Source organism: Oxyura jamaicensis, chromosome 5 (assembly GCF_011077185.1).
Source record: "Oxyura jamaicensis isolate SHBP4307 breed ruddy duck chromosome 5, BPBGC_Ojam_1.0, whole genome shotgun sequence".
In the NCBI taxonomy this organism is placed as follows: domain Eukaryota; kingdom Metazoa; phylum Chordata; class Aves; order Anseriformes; family Anatidae; genus Oxyura; species Oxyura jamaicensis.
This window is the reverse complement of record NC_048897.1, coordinates 34,892,192-34,914,299: the sequence shown is the minus strand read 5'-3', so window position 1 is coordinate 34,914,299 and position 22,108 is coordinate 34,892,192. Positions and strand designations below refer to the sequence as shown.

Genomic DNA, 22,108 nt, shown 5'->3' with positions numbered 1-22,108 from the left:
AAAGAGGTCAGTACTCTGATGCTAAGGTAGAAATTCCCTCTGGCATCCTGCCTTGTGGTACAAATAGCTGTGTACACTTAGGCAATGATCATTTTGTTAATGCATTTTTAGATCCACAGAGCTATACACCACTTTAGCTCTGCCCTGCTTGATCACATGATCACATGAACAGCTGAACATTTAGCAGTGCCAAAATAGCACCATTTCACCTTCTGGTTTCTCTATAGTTTTTTAAAGAAGTCCATTGTCAGTGTAATTCAGCAATCATGTTGCAAAGACACTGTTTGTCTTTAAAATAGCAATACTTAAAATTTATTGTCATCTCAAACTGAATTTAAACTTCAAGCAGGTATTTCCTTTCATTCTTCTCTTTCAAGAGGAAACCTTGTTGGAAACATGGGACTGATGACAGGCTCTTGAGAGGAAGAGGTAAGTTAGAATGACAAGAACCATTCTAAAGTACTTTAATGGTGGATCATCCAAGGGGAGAAAAGCAAGATTAGGGCCTTACATTTCTAGCGGGTACTTCAATTCACATCTGACCTGCTGGATGCTAGTAAATGTAGGTTATCTTTGTTTGGAATGTTGGCCAAACTCTCTCCAAACAATTGAGGTATTATTCATGGGATATGATGTTATGAGCAGCAAATGATTCTATGAATACCTGCTCTTTGAAGAGGTGAAAGGTTTACCTTTTCTTTTGTTTTCTTTTATATTTTTTGTCTTGCCTTTTTTATCTTTTCTTTTTATGCAGTTTTAAAGCTGGATGACATAATTATTGTCCCAATGATACTGCACTGAGAGAAGCCAGCTGACAAAACGTTGCAGAAAGATTGCAAAGCTTCCGTTTGAAACATAATCTCAAATGTTTAAACACTTAAATAAATAGTCAGCTCAATGTCAGCCTAGAGCCTTGGCAGAAGAATAATGAAATTATCATGTGATTAGATGCATAGGTGTTTGCATCTAATGTATATAAAGATGTATAATACTTTGTGTTGTATATCTCCCTGTGTCTGGCTAAGTCAGAATCCTCTTTTTTTTTTTTTTTTTTTTTTTTTTTCTTTCCTTCCACATTGCTATTTTGCATCTTTTCCCCTTTGCAAAGGACCAAAGGATACTTTCACCAAGACTGTGATTAAGCAAAAAGAAAGGAAAAAAGGTTTCCTGTCTCCTTTCACTGCATTGCTTAATATGATTTAGCTGGTGCAAGCAGTTTTCTAAAGACCTTGAAGGAAGATACAGAAGTAGCATCTCCTGTTATGCTGTCTTATAGCCTTTCTGATTACATATTGACTATGTAAATTAGGCTTCTCTAAAGATTGTTCAACTTTCTAATCATCAGTCCCATATAATCTGGCTGCCATTAATATTGTATATTTATATTACAACCTAGGCAGCTTGATAAATTCAACTTTGAACTATGTACAATGCTGAATTGACCCACAATTGCAGCTCATGTGTCCGCAATCACCCAGTTTCAGAAATACCTGCTGCTGCTAACTGAGCTGCCAAAGAGCTTTGAATGGTAGTAGTCCATGCTGATCATCCACTGTAGAATAGATACTGCCCATAGCCCGGCCACAGCAGTCAAATACAATGGGTGGACTATATTATTAATTATAAAATGTAACATTACAGAAAACACTAAAGTTATCGGTGTCTTGGGGAGGCCTGTTCAGTATATGCAACACAGCTCTTCACAAACAAAGGAAATTCCAGGAAGCCTGTGCACTGATCCCTTAAGCAAAGACATTTCAGGAGAGAGAATAGAGCACAAAAACTTTCCGATGACTCTTCATCCCTTGAAATGATGCCACCACTGAATGCATGCCAAACTGTTAATGAGACTGGTGTGTAAAAGTCTTGGTGTACATGGAAATGTGAATTTTGTCAGCCACCCTGGTTCTGCTTGGACTTTTGTCCAGAAAGGATATCTGTTATGATTTCCTATATCAGAACACAATAGACTGGAAAACAGTTTAAGGGAAGATGGAATAAGTGAATCTGGATCTAAAATGCACAGCTGTCCAGCTCCTTCTCTGTGAAAAAGTTTGGATTCAGAATCATCCATTAAGATTGGCAGTCTGTTGTCTCATGATTTCTTCAGTGGATGACAATATAGAATGCCTCTGAGAGACAGAAGTGGTCTAAGTGGTGTTTTCCACATATGTTATCCAGTTCATTAAAGTACAGAACAATCAAATATAAAATAAATAAATAAACTTTGGTAAACCTCATTCCTTCCTCTCATTCAAGAAATTTTAGCTTTTTTAGGCTGTTTTCATCTAAAATATTTTGGATTTTGACTATAGCAACTTAATTCTATTGATGCTTTATAAAAGTGGGTAAAATATATAGGAAATGGAAACTTTTAATCAAAACAGGTAACAGAAATTTACCTCTGCTTTAAACATGAAAATAATTCTGGCAAATAATTCCAAACATGCCAAAAGGACTGCCCTTTAGCTTTTTACTGCAGCTAGACCTGTTCTTGTGGATTTTGCAAGCTGGACTGTGTTGCTCAGACAGTTATTGATATTGTAAGTCATCTTCAAGTACAGATGCATGAAGCTGTCTACAACAGTAGTTGTAGAAGGTTGTTACATGTTAAAACTCATGGGCTACAAATTTAAAGAGCATGCACTGTCAGGAAGCCAGTTTGATTTGGCTTGGTTTGGTGGTTGTAGTTTGTTGTTTTCTTGTTCTTGTTTGTTTTGTTTTGTTTTGTTTGTTTGTTTGACTTAATATTGGGGAAAAAAAAAAAAAAAAAAAGTTTCCAGCATGTTCTGCTCTCTTCTTTGCCCTTAAGAAGGCAGTGACCTTCAAGATGTAAGCTGTTCATATATAGCAGTTCTCAACCCATCATTCTGACAGTTGAGAGACTCTTAAAAGTGACTATTTTCAGAGCTGTGTCCAGACAATCTCTCTACATGCTGCTTTTTCTGCAGATTAGTTAATTATTTTTCCATACAGCTCCCTCTACCTGCTAGCACTGTTTGCTCTTCCAGGCTCCAGCTACATCTGTACTTAATGAAATGGCAGTCCTAATCTACCAGTACACATAATAAGCCTTTCCCTGGGAAAAGCTTAAAGTGCCATAGCAGTTCCATCTTTATTTAGGCTGGCCTGAATCAAGTGGTCAATAGACTAGCAACACTCTACATGGACCAGAGGAGCACTGACCTGTCTTAGGAATCAAAGCCTTAAAATATGTTTGTAAGGAAAGTGAGACTACTCTTGTCAGCGAAGTCTGTGGAAATGAAAACCCTCTATTCCAGGCAGCCATAGCATGGGGATTCAGTCAAAGCTATTATATCATAGGTGTGCATGAAAGTTATGTGCAATATACCCTCCACAGTTGCTATGAAATGCAGTTCCTTCTTTGAGCTTACTCAGACAAAAGCACCCTGGAGGCCATTAATAATGTGTAGCACATGTTAATTCTTACATCCAGCTCACTCCTTCTGAACTGGAGTATGGCTCTATTAGCCTTTTCCACTCCATGTCTCCTTCTGAACTCTCCAGCTGCAGAATCCATAAGTTAATAAATGGCTATCAGTCAAAAAACAAACAAACAAATAAACAAAAAAAAACTTTATGAAATAATGTTCAAGCTAATTAAGAGCAATCGTAGAATCATTAAGGTTAGAAAAGACCTCCAAGATCATCTAGTCCAACCATCCCTCTACCACCAATGTCACCCACTAAACCATGTCTCTAAGCACCACATCCAACTTTTCCTTAAACATCCCCAGGGACAGTGACTCCACCACCTCCCTGGGCAACCCATTCCAATGCCCGATCACTCTTTCTGAAAATAAATTTATCTTAATTTCCATCCTGAATATCTCTATATAAATATCTCTAGATAAATTCTTGTCTGAAAAAAAAAAAAAAATCTATTAAATAATGGATCCCAAAGTAAAATCTAGTCTAGGAAGCATATTTGCTATATCACTCCTTTCATGCTGTCATATTCCTTTTTCCAGGAATAACTACACTATTTATATAGTGTGTGTATAAATATGAATATTTACATAAAAATATATAAGTATATATATTTACATATATCTATCAAAGTTCTCATAAGTATTCCTTCCAGTACACTGGATGCTATAAAATCTCACTTATCCTTGGAGAGAGAGCTGACTACAAGGTGAGTGTACAGGGACTGACAGTGTTTTATGAAACCTGGCAAATGTAGGTGTCATAACAATAGACATAGAATGTCAACATCCAAAGTTTTCTGGCCAGACATTTAATCTTTTATGACCTGGAGATGCTTATTACTCCTTAAATAGATCTCCCAATGACTATTAACAGATGCTTTGTATTCATACATGTTTATTTACATGGTGCTAGAGAAGTGAATGACACCATTTAGAAAGAATATATTAAATATTGAAAAAGCGAAGAGAAGAACAAATAATATCTCTTACATGAAAAGATCTTCCTACAAAATGAAATGCTTTTTACAGTTATTTACATTAGCATCATAGCTGTGTTCACTCTTCCAGAACAGTCTGCAAAGAGACTGAGTCAGTGACATCATTGTCTTATTATGGGCACTGATTCTGGGCTGAAGTTCATCATCCTGTCAACAGCAAGTGTGACCATTTGCAGGGCAAGGACATGTCAGGACACCTGGGACACATTTGTATATACAGCCTTTTCCTGCTGTCTGTCTGCTGGCCGCTTAAACTTAATCCCTCCCACGTGCCACTTAAAGTCCATAGTGACTTTAAGGATGAGAAAAAGGACGGGAAGGACATGGGGGTGGGGAGAAGAGGAAAAAGTGTTGATAAGAGAGCACAATGACTGGAATGTATAGATTGGTGGGAGGGGATGTGGACGGATTAATGCTTGTTATGTCAATAATCTTATTAGAGGCTCAGGAGAAAATTATATTAAAAAAAAAAAAAAAGCAGGAGGAATTTAGGGAATTTAGGAATTTGTGATTTCCTGATTTTCTTTGTGATTGTCATTTCATATTTAAATATTTTACCTGTTCTTTATCTTTACACTGCTATTGTTTTGGATATACATGCACATATGTATCAATGTGTACATAAACCAGAAAACAGTTAACATTCTGTTTCCAGTAAGTCATGTATCTGCTTTCTCACTACGTCTGACTAAATAAATTCAGTTCAGCTGCTCAAGGAAAATAGGGACACTGACTGTCATTCCTTACTTTTGAATAAATTGTTGATTCTTTGTACATATGAAAAAAAAAAAAAAAAAGTAACAGGGTAATTGAGTTAATTTTTTCATGAATGGTCAGAAGCTTTGATCTCTCTTTAAAAGTACCTCCAGTAGGGAGGAACATCCCTTCAAAAGCACACAGTGCAATACCAGCTTTGAGATTTACAATACCAGTTCAGTATTTCTTGTACCAGTTCCAAGGGAACAAAAACTTTCCATATGAGAGTGACAAGATTTGAAATAAATAATGTGCTGATGTTTATGAATGGAGAACATTAAAGCAAAATATGAAGTTATTCCTTTTATTTATGAATAAGTCACTCATGTAAAATCTACACCCTGTGGAGTAACTCTAGGTGCCTAATTGACTGCCTGTAAGCAAACCATTACAACCTGATTACTCTATCAGCTGCAGGGAGGACACAGTGGAGAAAAACAACTTGTAAGTAAAGTTTTCACACCCTTGCCTAGTGGTGAACTCCTCAGCTGCTTTTCACATTCTATATCCAGAATGTGTCTCTTCTCGCAAAATCCCAATATCACAAACTCCCTAGTGCTGGCATATGCAGCACGCTCTGCTGTGGCAATTGTGCCAGATAATTAGAAACAAATTTAGCCCTGGTATAAGCATGCACACAGTTCCCAACAAAGCCACTGTCTTTATTAAGAAAAATGTGACAATAAGAAAGAAATTCTTTGACACTTATAAAGGTGTAAATGTGTCATCATACAGCATCACCAACAGATCTCCAGCTCTTCTTGTTTATCTTCACTTTGGCTGTCTCTAGAAGTAGCCAAAGAGTGATGACTGCAACAGAAGGTGGAAAAATTTGGAAAGCAATGCAATGGCAGTGATAAAATATTATTTTAAAGATATATACTTTATTGCTAGTGAGCATTTTGTGGATAGAAAATAATCTCTGTATTTTTTCAAGATATATTTGTGCAAGAGTGTAGATAGAATCTTCTTCGAAGTGTCACTGTATTGATTAACATCAAGCTTTATACTGTTTCCTTCATATTTCCTCAGTGTAGCTACTGACTTATTCGTTTCAGGCTACAGAAATAGATTATACAGTAAATAAGAAAAATAAAATTAGGGTCAATCTGGTGCGTTTCTAATCTGCTGCTTATCTAAAAAGATCTGTAATCAAGAGTCAGTATTAAGACTGCTGATAATCTGTGCAGAATGAGAAGTGCACTAAGGGAAATGTCCCTGTAACCCAAGCAGTACCTCAAAGAATCATGGGGGATTTGCTCAGAAAAGGCAGTGAGAACAGACTTTTCTGAAAACTTTCTGAAACTTCTTCTGTTTGGAAAAGATATAGTAAAATTAAGGCCAGCTGGGATTCAAAAATTCAAAACTAAAAGCAAATATGAATATGTATTTATGCACAAGCATATAAATCACTATATAATTTCTTAACAGTTAAAGACTGTCTTAAAAACTCCAGGAAATTTTACTAGTCTTCATTTCAAGTTTAAATAAATCCAGAAGCAATCCATCTCCCCCACCTGTTTCTATTGGTTAATTGATTATTGCTCATTATTCACAAATTTGATCACTAGAGCCACACCTTAAAAAAGGTCAAGGTTGATCCTCTTGCTTATGATGTGTCATGTCTTCTTCTTAAAAAAAAAAGAAAAAAAAAAAAAAAAAAAAGGCGACAAGGAGGACAGAGCTGCTAGTTCACTAGTTCACTGTCTTTTATAACCCTCATGCCTATGAGTACATAGTATTCAGCTTCCTTATGGTGGAGACAGAAAATCACAAGTGATTACTACTTGTTATGTGACTCATTAAACTAGGATAACTCAATTGCTTGTAATAACATATTCTCACTTTATTGTCTCAGCATCTTCTGTATTCTGTCTGCTGGACACCACTAACCATGAGCCAAGGGATCAGCTGAGAAGAATAAGATCTTTGAGATCTAACACATGAAAATTCCACGACAAAGAATTCAAGGGACTCAAATTGCATTTAATGACATTGCATTGCTTCATCTTAGACTTCAACATCAGACAGAGGAAAATCAGAAAATAGAAATTGAAAAATGGACTGAGTTTATATGTTGAATGAAGATGTTTATCTTCATTCCATTACAGCAATTACACTAAGGAAACCTGGCAGTGAAGAGAATTACTCATTCTTTTCCTGGGGAAGAGATTTACAGGTGTCTGCCTCATCTTTACTATCCAGGTATCCATCTTGTTAACCCTGATGGATTTACCCTTTGTGCTTATAGCCTTCTTAAAAGTCATAAAGAGATTCATAAGAGTTTCTGGCTTATGTGATACAGTTCTTAACTCATGGGAAAAGACAGAAATGTTTCTACATTTTCCAGACACTATTTTGTCTCCTACAGGCTTCCTTCTTGTCACTATGCTTCTGTGATAAATCTCAGGACAATATAACTCTACCATTTATCTACTTAGACAGTGACACCCACTAGACAAATGATGTACAGCACCTGAAAATATATTAAATAAAAAAATAAAAGAAACAAGAAACAAATAAGAGGCACAAGTGTTATTTTGAGTAAAATCTGTTTTCATTTAATTTTTTTTATCTGCTTCCAGAACGCAGACCAAAAATAATTTTCTCCAATCAGACTTTTTATTACTTCTGTTACACCTGAACATTACTTAGAAGCTCAAAAAAGTAAATTCACCAGAAACTCTTATGCAGAAGTAATGTGCGTAACAAACAAAGTTGAGATCCAAAACAGCACTTAGGCATCTACCATACAATTAGAGTGCAATTTAAACACTGAAATCCAGATGGATTGATCTAAAATACTCCATTTGCTCACTCACATATCTGAGAGTCCTTAAGCATCTAAGTTTCCTAACTGCATGTGTCACTGCACACATCCAAATATGTCACCCTCTCAGCTGAATGGAATATCTAAATGCACATCCTCCCCTCCCAGTCCATCTGGGATGCAAAACAATGTGTCCTTGTGCTAAGTCCACCCAATGGCCCTGTGCTCTGTGCTTACTTCATGCATAATGACAGCATCAACTTCTGCACATTGCATAGCTCCCACAGACACTTCATTCGAAAATAGGTCAGGAGAAGGCGGCAAGTACTTTCATAGCAAGACTGTTATGCAAAATGTGTTTAGCAATATCACCTCCTCCTCCTCCTCCCCCTTCTCGCTGGCTATCTTCTGAAAGTGAAGCAGGAGACAGTTGTCTTTGCTGACACTTAGATGACTTAGGCGGAGAAGTGCAGGCAAAGCATTTTGGTTGCAAATCTTAGTTCCACAGAACCTAATTTGGACTGTAAATTCAGGAGAAAGACAAAATTTAAAAGCTTCTCTCTCTTTAACGTTTTCTGATCTGTAGCTTAGACAACCACAATCCCAACATATTGGCTGATATGAATCATATTTGGGGGCTGCACTAGAAAGTTTAGATGTCCCACGCTGCACCATTAATTCCATTCCTGAGACTTGCATCTAATTTTGAGGAACTGCATCCATGAGTGGTTTGTGTAGCCCCAGAAAAATATCCATTTAACAAATGAAACATAAAAATAGAGGATCAGTCCTCTTCTACTCTATGTTCTGTGAGCCTCCCCTGCCTGTACTGCCTTTAGCAGGAACAGGAAAATCAAAGCAACACAAAGAACTAGTTTTGTTCATTTTATTCACAAAGATTACAATGACCTTGACATCTCTGAGAAATATTCCTGTTTCACAAACCCACCTGCAAATGAAGCAAGGGATGCAGAGATAAGACAAGTCAACAATAGTCATTTTATTTGTACAGACAGTTCAGAAAAGGTAAATTACATGTAATACACACACACACAATAATAATAAATAAATAAAGCCTTAGTTAATATATTTTCTCAATATTCTAGTCAGTATCTGCTTTATCGCACTTCCTTACAACCTTATAGGCTTGCAATTAAATTGCAATTTATATTTCAGTCTAATATGGCCAAAGTTGTGCAGAGGTCCAAATCTGTGTCCTTTGGAATACTGTTTTTGAAATGTAAACAGTGACAATATAGTGAGAAATACTTGGAAAAGGGTGAATGTATCTCATTTCATGGATGAAATTTATATTGTATCTTTTATCTTTATCTCACAGATTTTCCCTGTAATTATGTGACAGATAATTACTGCAACTGGAGTTACTGGGACATGACATCACAGGTTCTAGTCCACCTCACTCATGCTGCACACCTCCCTTTCGAATATTATGTGCTATTTTCCTATTTAAAATCCTGTCCAGAAATGAGATATTCAAGTTATCTGAACCAAAAACCTTGCAAAAGATTCATTCATGGCAACATTCTTTCAGTTTTGTTAGCTTTATTTTCAGGGTGTTGAAACAGATACACAGAGAGGTAGTATAAATAGCCCTATGGTTACTGAACGAGTTAGAAAAGAAATCCAACATGAACTTTCCTGCTGTGGCCATCAGATTACACTTTCTGCGTCCTGAAGCTGGCCTGCTTTTCCAGGTTCTATTCTTGTAATATTCAAGGGGAAAGACTTAACAGATTTATTTTTAATGAAAAACCTATGTGGTCAATGGGTATTAACTTGGACTGAAATGTTTGCCAAGGTCCATGCTAAAGGCTCATTGACTCTGTCAAAGATACAACAAGCATGCTGATCTGTGTTTTCATTTTATTTTTGTTTTTCCATTTTCAAATCTATTCCTGACCCTCAGAACACTGAGCAGGACTCCCTGGAGCTCTTTTTAGGTATCACAGTGTGGGTGCGTGCATACCATGGAAGTACTGATAAACGAGGCCAGGTATATTTTAATAACCTTCGATGTGGAAGGTATTTGTGCACCACTCTTACACACAGTCAGTCACTGTGTATCTTGGCAAAGAAAGATCCATTTCTGAGGAAAGAGAACTATTTCCATCCTTAATAAGTCATTCCAAGTTTCCTGTGATGTTATAAATAATCAGGCAAGCAGCCGGCTTTATTCTCCCTAATTTGATATGGCAGACTTGGAGAGCAGAAAAGTTCAGCCTCAACATAAGCTCTAGAGTTGGACTTTGACCAAGATTTCCCCCTTCTCTCTCCTAATGAGATAAAGTTTATCATAAAACATGCTTACCAAGGCAGCTGAGACAGGGCCCAGGCTTCACATCTATTTCCTAGGAGCCCCCTGTTCATAGTCAATCCTGCATGCTGTGTGCATGAGGTCACAGCGTGCTGGGCTTGCTTTGGGGAGCTGGCAGCCAGTCTGACAGTCTTAGCTAATACACTTGTCATTTGGGAAAATAATAATAATAATAAAAAGTGCTTGCAAAACAGTTTAAATTAGTTTGTGAGTAATTGGAAAAGGAAATATAGAGTCACACTCTTTTATATGTGTGTCCGGAAGGCAGTGAGGTGATGCATTGAGTACCTGGGTTACTGGCAATGGTCAAACACATTCATGACAGGCTAAGATCTTTTCAAAAATGGGGAGATACAGTGATTTTCTCAGAACTTTCAAGAGCTTCATGATGCAGAAACATAAGGAGGTTGCAGAATTTATTTTTATTCATGAAAGAAGGTCAATTGAAAGGACACATTCCTTCATAATTGTAAGAGAGACAAGAAGAATCTGTGATTATATTAGAACCTGAGATTTTTTTTATCTTTTTATTTTTTAAAGTATGCTTCTGCAAATGATGCTTTGCAACCTTTTGGGAAAGTTGTTTAAGCTGTTTCTAATTACCATTCAATTGCAAAAGAGGTTGAATAAGTAACCTCCTACCTATATCTTGGAAATTTCAGGAAAATTAATTAGATAATGTTATTGAAATGACTTATAGGCATTCTATAATACTACCACAGGCCAAGGCAGTGCATAGAAGTTCATTGCTTTCAAATACAAGGGAAAGGGTTTTTTGTTGTTGTTGTCCAAATGCCTCAGGTTATAGTTTCAGATCAGCTTCATTTCCAGAATGCAACCCAGATGTATTGTTATGGGCTTTAAAATAAAATTATTGCTTAAAGGTAAAGCATGATAATAGAAAAAAAAATAACTTGTTCTGATGAGTCATAACATGAAGTAATTTCCCATTAAAAATGAAGCTAAAACCTAAGCTTTTTTTTCCTTTAGTCCAGATGGCATTCCTTCAGAAGAGGTAACATGTATCTATTATGCTTCCTAAAACACTCTTTTGTTCCTAAAAAGAATTATTATGTGGAAATTGAGAATATTTTCCTAAAGAGGTCTACCACCATTTTTTAATTCTGTTTTAAGAAAATTAGGTTAACTGTTATGTTTTCCTTTTTTTTTTTTTTTTTTTTTTTTAATCACTTTTTGAGAAAGATTACCCAAGTACCTTTTCTAGTCCCTTCTATCTGTTTTCTGTCTATTTCTTTCCATTCATCAGAATCAAAAGAACTCTCTTCAGGACTGAGAAGTTTTTTCTGGACAGTGAAGTAATGTTCTCAGGTAGAATAGAGGATGAAAAATGTAGAGAGACTGAACTATTCATTTTGAGTAGTGGGGCAACTCTGGTGTCTGGAGAAGTTTCTGCTTCTTTAGCAGCATGTCTGAGCAACACAAACTGTCTGCTTTCTGGAAATTGTATAGCTGAATCTCATTTTCACAAAGATTGCTTCACACCACTCAGGTGGTGGAAAGGAGTCTTAAAGTAACTATAAATCATATTTATACCTACTACAAGGCTGCTTTATATGGCTAAGTCAGTGGAAAGTTGCTTTAGTGTAAATGCACTTTAGGACCTCATACTTTTAATTTGGCATAAATAGGAAAGGAAAAAAAAAAAAAAAAAAAAGAGAAAAAAAATGTTTTCCGTGTCCAAAGTTAAGGTTGGATAATAGCCATATTGTAACGTAAGCTAGGATTTCAAAGGTTTCTCAGGAAACAGGTCTCCAGCTTCCATTCACTTTCAAGGGGGCTGAGTGACTCACTTCCTTAGACCTGTTTGAAACCCTTTCCAGAACGATTACCCTGTCTGTGTACAACTAGATTGTTTTCTAATGACTGGCTACAGTCTGACAGACCCACTATCACAGAGTCTACTTTGGGTCAAGCAATAGAGCTCTTTGTTTTCAGCACTGGAAGTCTTACCTGGCAGTCCATGTTCAAGCTGCAGCTGGCAAAGGTATTGGTTTTGCCTGTGGCATCACTAAAGTGCCACTTCAGAGGAGCTAATCAGGATGAGGTCTGGTCTGTTCTTGAATGCTTACTTGGCAGATTTTCCAAGCAAAACACCAAGTGTTAGTCATTCTGTAGGTCTCACTCCTCCATTTTAGTCAACAGTGAACCATTACCCCAGAATCTCAAAAACAGCCAGCAATGGAACTGTCCTGTGACCAACCGTTTACTGCAGGGTCAAGGGTTTTTGATCCATACTTTCTAACTTTGTTTATATTCCAGAACTACCGGGAGCACCAGCAAAACTAAGATCCCATTCTGTTAGATGAACACAGATGTATGTGAAGAGATTTCCCATGCTACCATTCTGAGAAAACAGAATGATGAGATAGAAGAAGAAAGTTCAAAAAAAGAAAAATAATAATAATATATATTAAAAAATAAAAAGTCAGAGAGTTTTAAGTCTGGAACAGTTTCTGTGGAATTTAAAAATTTAGTCCAACCTCAGATAATCTATTTTGAAGTAGCTGTCAAGCAACCCCCTACAGTTAGTGGAGAGAGACAGGTACCTGTAGAAAATGCTCTCTCTCTCTTTCCTGACATTTTAGAAATTGTGAGGACTAATTATCCTCTGCAGATACTTTTGTATCCATTGGCAAAAGAGGTGTCTTAAATTTATGTTAGATAAATAGGTCCAGTCTCTTCAGCTTTAGATTTTTCATTGCAATATCAGGACTATACCTAGCAGAAACCTAAATGCAGAGCAGCCTGAATTGTTTAGCAGACGATATTATGGTGTATACCTTTAAGAATCTGACTGATTTGTTATTCAACAAATAAATGGTGACTTTCATATATAGAGGAATACAAACATATGAACAGACACATACATGTATATGCATATATATTGTACATTCAATCAATATCTGAAACTGTCAGCAATGTAAAACAGCCAAGAGTCTTTTCCGGAAAGTAGAAAGCCAAAATTACGAGGTGATTAATGATGATGGATTTTATTAACTTTATCAGCAAACAAACCTTCAAACAATTGTTCTTTGTTCTATGGAGGCAATATTCCCAATGTGCTGAGCATCTAAGTATTTGCTAATTTATTGTATGTGAATCAAGGTCACTGAATGCACTGTTTTTCTTACCCCTCAGTAAGTAATATTAGAAAATACCTCAAGTCTTAGGCCCTCCAGGAGTTCTGAAACAATAAACATCAAACTCTTGGCATGGACAGATTGACTTGGAACATCTAAACAGAAATTCATCCACTTGATTTTGAATAATTAGTTTGAAACCAGCCCATGATGGTATTAAACTGCCGCCCTGTTTTCCACACTGGCTGTATAATGTTAGCTATCTACACCTCTATTTTGACATCAGGTTATTGATTTGGATTTGAAGCAGCTTTTGTAAGTTACAAACCCCTAATATGTAAGAGACCCAGTACAGCTATCCAGGGAGGATAATTTGGACTCTGAAAATCTTACCTCTAACCACCTTTGCATTTAGCATCTGATTGAAGCTTGCTCTGAGCCTCTCTATGCTCAATAAGAGAGACAAACTCACAAAGACAGTGATTCATTTCTGTTAGGTTAGTCAGGACCTTAAGATAGAAGAGTCAGAGTATGGAGGTGTCTATGTCTTTTTCAGTGACTATAGATAGAATCTTGGTAAATAGTTTATTGTTTTAGACAGCTGAATTTAGGAACGATTAATCCCGCTCGTAATGACTCCTTAGTACATGTCAGTCAAATCACAGACAAAGACTTTGTCCTATAAAAAGAAATGCAGACAAAAGTCTACAATAGAAGTTGAATTATATATATGTAATATACACATATAAATTCATATATATATTAGACACTCCTAGCTGAGTAGTCTGAACATTCACACCAGGAGATACAAATAAAACCCTTAAATGAGTTGTACCACTGCTCCAACAGAGTGGTTTTCCTTGGGTCTCTATGCTGCTGTTGTAATATTTGCTTTTTAAAGTCATCACACCATTAAAAATCTGCAAAAACAAACAAACAAACAAAAAAGCAAGCAACCAACCAACCAAAAAAATACCACCAACAAAACCTTATCCTAAGGAGTAGACCTAATTACAATACTTATATCAGGAACCATAGCCATGCTTTTCCAAAGTTATATGCCTTGGCCTGTGATTTGAGATCAAGTTCCATTCCTGTTAAGAACACAAACCAGAAGACACTTTTAAAAGCCCCCAGACATAATGTAGACAGCACAGCACTTCTAACCAAGAGCCAGGCACGTGGCTCCAGCAGGCAGGTCTAATGAACAAGATTAGTAACTGTTTTATGAATTAAAAATTGAAGTAAAAAAATAGTGTTTCATTTTCTCAGCAACCTCAATCTAATTATTACCAGCAGGTTCAGTTGGCAAATTTCAGTTCTTTTCCCCCTTTCATTTGTAACTGAGACTTCAGTCTCATATTTATTTTCCTTCTCCTCTAATGCTGTTGTATGCTGCTGTAGTTCAATGCCAGCCAGTCCTACTATTTTCTTTTCTTCCTTTTTTTTTTAATAATGTTTCATTTACTAGTAAAATAAATATATAATGTATAAATTGCTATAAAAGCTCACACTTTTACACTTTTGCATTTGTTTCTCCCCATTGTTAGCAATCCGAAGCAGCCACATGTTCACAACATGTCCCGTCTGGCAGGAGCACCCATTGCTTAATTTCCTACCATCACCCTCACAATCCTGGCAGGCTCTGGCTAGTCAAAGGCAGTTGTTTTCCCTAATTGCTTCATGGCATTTTCAGAAAGCCTTTTCATGAGAAATGAGTGTTCACTGGAGACTTCTCCAGACACACAAAGTCTGATGGTCAGCAGGCTGAAGGAGGTAAAAGAGTGTTGTTGCATGACTGAAATGAACTTAAAGATATTATTATTGTTGTTGTTGTTGTTATTATGTTATTTAAGTGTCCTGTTAATCTGATATTTTTTTTTTCACCATGAAATCTCAAAGACACTTTTGCTCTCAAAAGTAAGGTCTGCAGCTTGAAAGACATTCAAGTGTCAACCGCCTCAGGGATTGCTGAGTAAATGAGGGACTAAGGACCAGAAGGGTCACAAGATAGAGACTTATAACTCAACTTTTGGAAATTATAACTGCCAGAGAAGGAATATAGAACAGACTTCAGAATTCAAGAATTCCAATAACACAATAAAGCATTACCTACTAAAAACTTATTGAAGAAAATGCCTCCAGTGTAATCCAAAGTATTTCCTCCCATTTCACATACTCTCTCCCCACTTTCAGTGGGAATCATAATGGGAGAAGGGATGCAATCAGTATTACCCCAGAGATAGCTATCTTAAAGTGGGATGCTCTGAGTGTTTTAGGTTCAGAGAAAGATTCCAGATGCTTCTATTTACTTCACCTTTAATTTTAACAGCTCATGCAACTATGTGGGAGCCTGGTAAGCATTTAGTGTTACGATTTCAGTTTTGTTTTGATATACTGATTCTTTCATTTTGATGCAAGGCTTCCTTTGTCTGTCACACAATTGTTTCCTATATATGTGGGGGAGGGTGGGGGGAGGAGGGGATGTTGTGTCTTTGTTTCTTACTTTTTTTTTTTTTTTTTTTTTTTTTTCCCTTTAACATGAAGAAGAGAGGATCAGACCCATTCTTTCCAGTGATGGGATTGTTAACTGCTTTTACCCTGTAAATTCAGGGCAGTCTTGGATGAAGCCATCCCACCTGGATAAATGCACTACCAATGGAACACAAAAAATGCAGGCAATAAATAGATATTCTGAGAGTCAGCATCTTGTTTTGCTTATTGCTTGATATTTGCTAATGGATACCTAATCCATGCATAAACTTCTTCCCTTTTTTCCTGGCAGCCCTTTCTGTTTTGATAAGCAGGACGGAATCAGAACTGAACAGATTATTTTCCATCCCACACATTTTTGCCCCACATCTTTCTTAATCCTCTCCTGTGAATACTAAACATATATTTCTATGCATGGAAAGAAGCAAAGAACTAGCTAATTACTCCTACTGTCTCTGCACTCTAGTAGTCTAGAAGCAGCATCTAACCTTTACTTGGTAGTTATCTCCCATTTTTTTTATGTTCCTGTCATGCTTTCCTAGTTATGCTTCTGTCAGTGTTATGTGAAGCATGCATATAGACTTTCTGTCTATAACAGAAAAAAAATTGGGGTAATCATAAATGCAAAGCAACTTGTCTGATTTGAGATGACTGGACTTAGACTGAAATGACATAACTACAGTCAGAATATCTGACTACAGGAACAAAGCTTTCTTACAAAATCAACAGGTGAGAATTCAACTGTCTTCAAGAAAAAAAAAAAAAAAAGGACAACAACAGTTACAAAATTTATACTTACACAATCAATTATTCATGCCCTAATCCAGTTTATGATATTATCTTGAGGATACAAATCATTATTTCATAAATTTCTTAATTTCATTTGAAACTTTCATCATTTTTTAGCTTTTACTCATATTTTGTGTGCTTTGTGATTTCAAAAGGAATATGCAGGAGAATAAATAATACACACACACATATATATTTAGCATCAAAGAAACACAGTTTCAGCAAAGAAAAAAGATGCAAGTGGCATTTTATCTATGGCTAAATGCCAAGCACAGAAGTTTCCCAAGCTGCAATGTAGTCACTAAGGCACTTCAACATCATTGTCAGGTCAGTGACAAATGGTTATTGTCAGTGTTTCTCTCAAAATGCTTTAGATGGTATACTTCTGTATTGATGACCTTGTTTCAAAACCTTTTTCCTACCTGGAAATAAATAAACAAATAAATAAATAAATAAATAAATAAATAGAAGTGGTATAATACATCAAAACTATCAAAAATGCTAGTACTGATTCTGCTGACAGACTGTTTGATGTGTAACTGAGACAATCAGTTTTTACATTTTAAAATGACCACGGTCATTTTAAAATGGTCAAAAGTCTCACAATTTGAGCTTGTATTGCATTTCATCCTTTAGAAACACCCAGAGAAAGGCTACTTTAGAAAGGCTGCTTTAGCTACAAAGAAGTCAGAATGGAAAAGATTAGTCACAGATAAAAGGAGAAGAATGATTCTTGCCATTAGCTTCTGTAATGTGCACTATTTTTTTCTTCAGGGAGAGCAATGTATTGTACAAATTCTAGTGCAGAAGGCTGCTGTCAAAATATGTATATTACTCGTAAATAAATTTAAATGGTTTCTCATTTCACCAACACATTTGTCCAAACTTCACTACAAAGTGAATTGATTCAAAACTCAGACTCACTGTACTTAGGTTCTATGTTTTTACAACACACCATATTAGGTATCTAGGTTCTAAATACCTAATATGATGTGTTTAGATATTGGGAAATGGATTTTATCTGCTTTTACTACCCATTGTTACCTTTTCATTTATGTCAAATATTAATTTCTATCCTTTGCTATTTAGTATTTAGTGGCTGTATTATGGCAGCGTTTTCCTGCCTGAGCTAACCTGCATTGTAAGATCTCCAGACTTGGGACTCGAAGAGCTTAAACAGCTCTCTTTCATATTCTCATTTTATGTCACCTGACACAAGCTTTGGAAATCTATCCAAACTAGCTCCACAATATTTGTATAATACAAAACAGAGAGACATTTAAAAGTCTTAGAATTTCTTTTTGCCGTTGGCCTTGAAATTATTTCAAATATTCACACAGAACAATCAGTCAAAAACAGTCATAGCTTATGCCTAAATAGCAGGCTAAATAAGTATGTTTTAGCACTGGTCACTTATTATTAAAGACGGTCATGTATTTTAAAGAGAGGTTGCCTAACCTGAATTACAGCTCTTCAGCTACAATACCTGTGCTGTTAATAAAATTGTGTGCAGCAGCAGTGTTGCTTTATGACATGACTATTCTTCTGTCCATCAAATGTGGCACAAGTAGAATAATGAAAGTCTATTAATTCCTTCTCACTGAAGTACTGAGGAACATGGAGGACTTCTCTGGATATGAAGGTTCATACCTTACTTCAGAGTAATCTTTCAGCCATTGGTTATTTGAAAGGATATTATAAAATTGTATGGGCTTATGGTTCCAGATATGGTTCCAGAGTTTGAGATAACAATATCTTAAATTATTACCTGTCAGCTTCCTTGCTCAGACTCACATTGCCATATGAATGTTAATTATTAAAATGAACCCCCCCAAAAAAGAAAAAAAGAAAAAAAAAAAAGAAAAAAAAAAAAAGAAAAAGAAGGAGATGTTTGGATGAAAACTGATTACATCTTGGGCCAACATGATGTACTGAGTGTTTCATCCCAAATATACTTTCTGATACTATTTTATGTGCTTTTCAGTTTATTTTCTTTGTTAGAGTTATACTTTAATACTTTATATTTATGGTTTATTATTGGGTGGGATTGGTGATTTTGTTTACAAGTACTTTAGATTTTTTATTGAAACTTCATGTTTTCTTATTTCTGCTGAGATGCCCAGAGGCTCTAAGGTCTGGACACCTATAAATTAGGATTTATTATTATGATGATGATTACTAAAAATATGTCATTAAGTCCATTGGGTCATGGATGTAATGTAAAGTTTAAGTAGAAAGGAAATCAATCTTTTATACTGATATCACTACTGGATATGAACAAACCTTTTCATATATAGAAACTATAATAATGCGTTGCTCTTAAACAGATTGTCTTCTTGGATGATCTTAAAGCACGACTACCATTGATTAAATAACTTATGGAAGTTCTTCAAGTCACTCTCAGTATAAACAGTAAAACCTAGAACCAATCTTTTGCTTAGTCCACTAAAATAGATTGTGAGAAGCAGTACAAAAAATAATGCATTAGGAAGTTTATTTCAGAAGTTACAAGGTTTATTCACATTTTACTTCCTCTGAAGTTTTACAGTAAACAAATATACCCTTTTTCCACCTTGACAAAACAATAGAAAAACTTGAAAATTCAAAAACTTATAAAGAATATCATTATGAATAATCACAAGAGAGACTAAAGTGCTTTTTGGAAGGAGATAGTTATATTTTGTCAAATGAATGAAAAAAATATTGGCTGAGTTTCCCCATTAAGTTTACCTAACATATGTAATTATTATGATTGGTAACACATGGTATTCACAAATCAATTCAGACTTGCAAATGTGTTTTTCCAGTGGGTGGCTATTTTTTGTGCATGTGTGAAGGATTTTATTCTTAATCATTTTCAAAAGTCTGCATATGGTACAGCTGGGTTTTCTCTATTGTTCTCAGGAACCATATCCTAAGCTCATGCAATTTTATATTGCAACACTGACTTCACCAGGGCCATGCCAAATTACTCCAGCTGGGTGCCTGGACCCTTACAGTGAAAGGAAGCCATTGTCATTGCAAATCTCAAAATTGAAGGAGATTTCATATTAGTATTGTCTCTAGATTAAGAACTGCAGATGCAGGAAGACTTTCTTACCTGGGAAAGATATTCTGCATAAGACTCCCTAGTGATTTAACCTGTCACAATAACTCTAGAATGATCAGTGTTGCATAGCTTACTATTAGGAAATAAGAATGTTATATTGTTTTAACTTAGTACATTTACAGGATAGGTTCCAAAAATTTGTTCAGGTGTCCATGTTCAACACACTTACATCACTGAAATTCATTGCTGGATTCATTCAAGACAAAAAGAATTTTCCACTGAAACAGTAGAAATACAAATTTATCAATGGAGAAAGAAGTTTTGTATTTGACAGTTGGAAAGGTAATCAGTCTAAATGACCTAGCTCAAATCAAATTCATGTTGACTTGTCATGGGCAATTTGAAGCACAGCGTGAACAAGAACACTGAAACTTTCACAGAATCACAGAATAGTCTAGGTTGGAAGAGACCTCCAAGATCACCGAGTCCAACCTCTGACCTAATGCTAACAAATCTTCCACTAAACCATATCCCTAAGCTCTACATCTAAACGTCTTTTAAAACCTCCAGGGATGGTAACTCAACCACTTCCCTGGGCAGCCTATTCCAGTGACTAACAACCCGTTCAGTAAAGACGTTCTTCCAAAAATCCAACCTAAACCTCCCCTGGCACAACTTTAACCCATTCTCCCTCGTCCTGTCATCAGGCACGTGGAGAATAGACCAACCCCCACCTCGCTACAGCCTCCTTTCAGGTACCTGTAGAGTGCGATAAGGTCGCCCCTGAGCCTCCTCTTCTCCAGGCTAAACAGTCCCAGCTCCCTCAGCCGCTCCTCGTAAGACTTGTTCTCCAGACCCTTCACCAGCTTCGTAGCCCTTCTCTGGACTCGCTCAAGCACCTCCATGTCCTTCTTGTAGCGAGGGGCCCAAAACTGAACGCAGTACTCGAGGTGCGGCCTCACCAGAGCCGAGTACAGGGGGACAATCACTTCCCTGGACCTGCTGGCCATGCTGTTTCTTATGCAAACCAGGATGCTGTTGGCCTTCTTGGCCACCTGAGCACACTGCTGGCTCATATTCAGCCAGCTATCAACCAATACTCCCAAGTCCTTCTCTGCCAGGCAGCTTTCTAACCACACATCTCCCAGCCTGTAGTTCTGTTTGGGGTTGTTGTGCCCCAGGTGCAGGACCCGGCACTTGGCCTTGTTGAACTTCATACCGTTGGCCTCGGCCCATCGGTCCAGCCTATCCAGATCCTCCTGCAGAGCCTTCCTACCCTCGAGCAGATCGACACACGCACCTAACTTGGTGTCGTCTGCAAACTTGCTGAGGGTGCACTCGATCCCCTCATCCAGATCATCGATGAAGATGTTAAAGAGGACTGGCCCCAGTACCAAGCCCTGGGGGACTCCACTAGTGACCGGCCTCCAACTGGATTTGACTCCATTCACCACAACTCTCTGGGCCCGGCCATCCAGCCAGCTCTTAACCCAATGAAGTGTACACCAGTCCAAGCCATGAGCAGCCAGTTTCCTGAGAATGCTGTGGGGAACGGTGTCAAATGCCTTACTGAAGTCAAGGTAGACCACGTCCACAGCCTTTCCCTCAACCACTAAGCATGTCACCTTGGACACACTTGTCACCTTTTAAGCATGTCACCTTTTAAATCTGTCCCTTGAGGACTGGTGCTTGAGGGCTGAGATTTTATATAAAAGATAAATATTATTACCAATATGTAAGTAAGCAAAAGACACAAACAAGTACCTGTTTGGAAACCTGATCGCATGTTTATATGTAGGATATATCTGAATATTTCTAGTAGACTTGACCATCTGTATTTAGGTAGGAGAACGAGTTAGGTGTGGCTGCAAGATAGTTACTGTGAACTGAGGCTCCAGACTAGGTTGAGTTACTTCTGTGAAACTGAACTCAGACACTCTTTAACAAATAAATACATGGCCCTAGGAGGAAACAACAACACAAAGAAAATCAAAACTGTCTACCATTTTGGGGCAGGATATACAGTTCAGTAGATCCTTGCTTTTAAATGTGCAAACTAACAGTCTAGAATTCCTACCTACTTCACCACTTCATTGCCTTGACTTCTGGCCTTTTTTTTTCCCTTTCACCTTTTTTATATGTAAAATAAAGTGGATAGTCACCTTCAATTCACACTGATGTCTCTTTGTTAATTGTGTTAATATGTTTTTGGCCATCTTTGCTGCCAGGGCATACTGCTGACTTACATTCTACCAAACTCACTTTCTACCAAAAAGACCCACTCATCTTTCTAACCAAGCTACTCCCCAGCCAGTCAGGCCTCAGCCTGTCATGAAAGCTAAGGTTATTAACCGCCCCTCCCCCC

The 22,108-nt window shown here is 36.9% G+C and overlaps 1 long non-coding RNA gene across 1 annotated transcript in view; it reads right to left on the bottom strand.

Annotated features, from left to right (window-relative positions):
* Positions 1 to 16,952: 16,952 nt before the first annotated feature.
* The window catches only part of LOC118168463, an 82,039-nt gene continuing 76,883 nt past the window's right edge, over positions 16,953 to 22,108 (bottom strand). The window contains exon 3 of the long non-coding RNA XR_004751573.1: positions 16,953 to 17,116. This is a non-coding gene — a long non-coding RNA (uncharacterized LOC118168463). The remainder of the gene's footprint in view (positions 17,117 to 22,108) is intronic.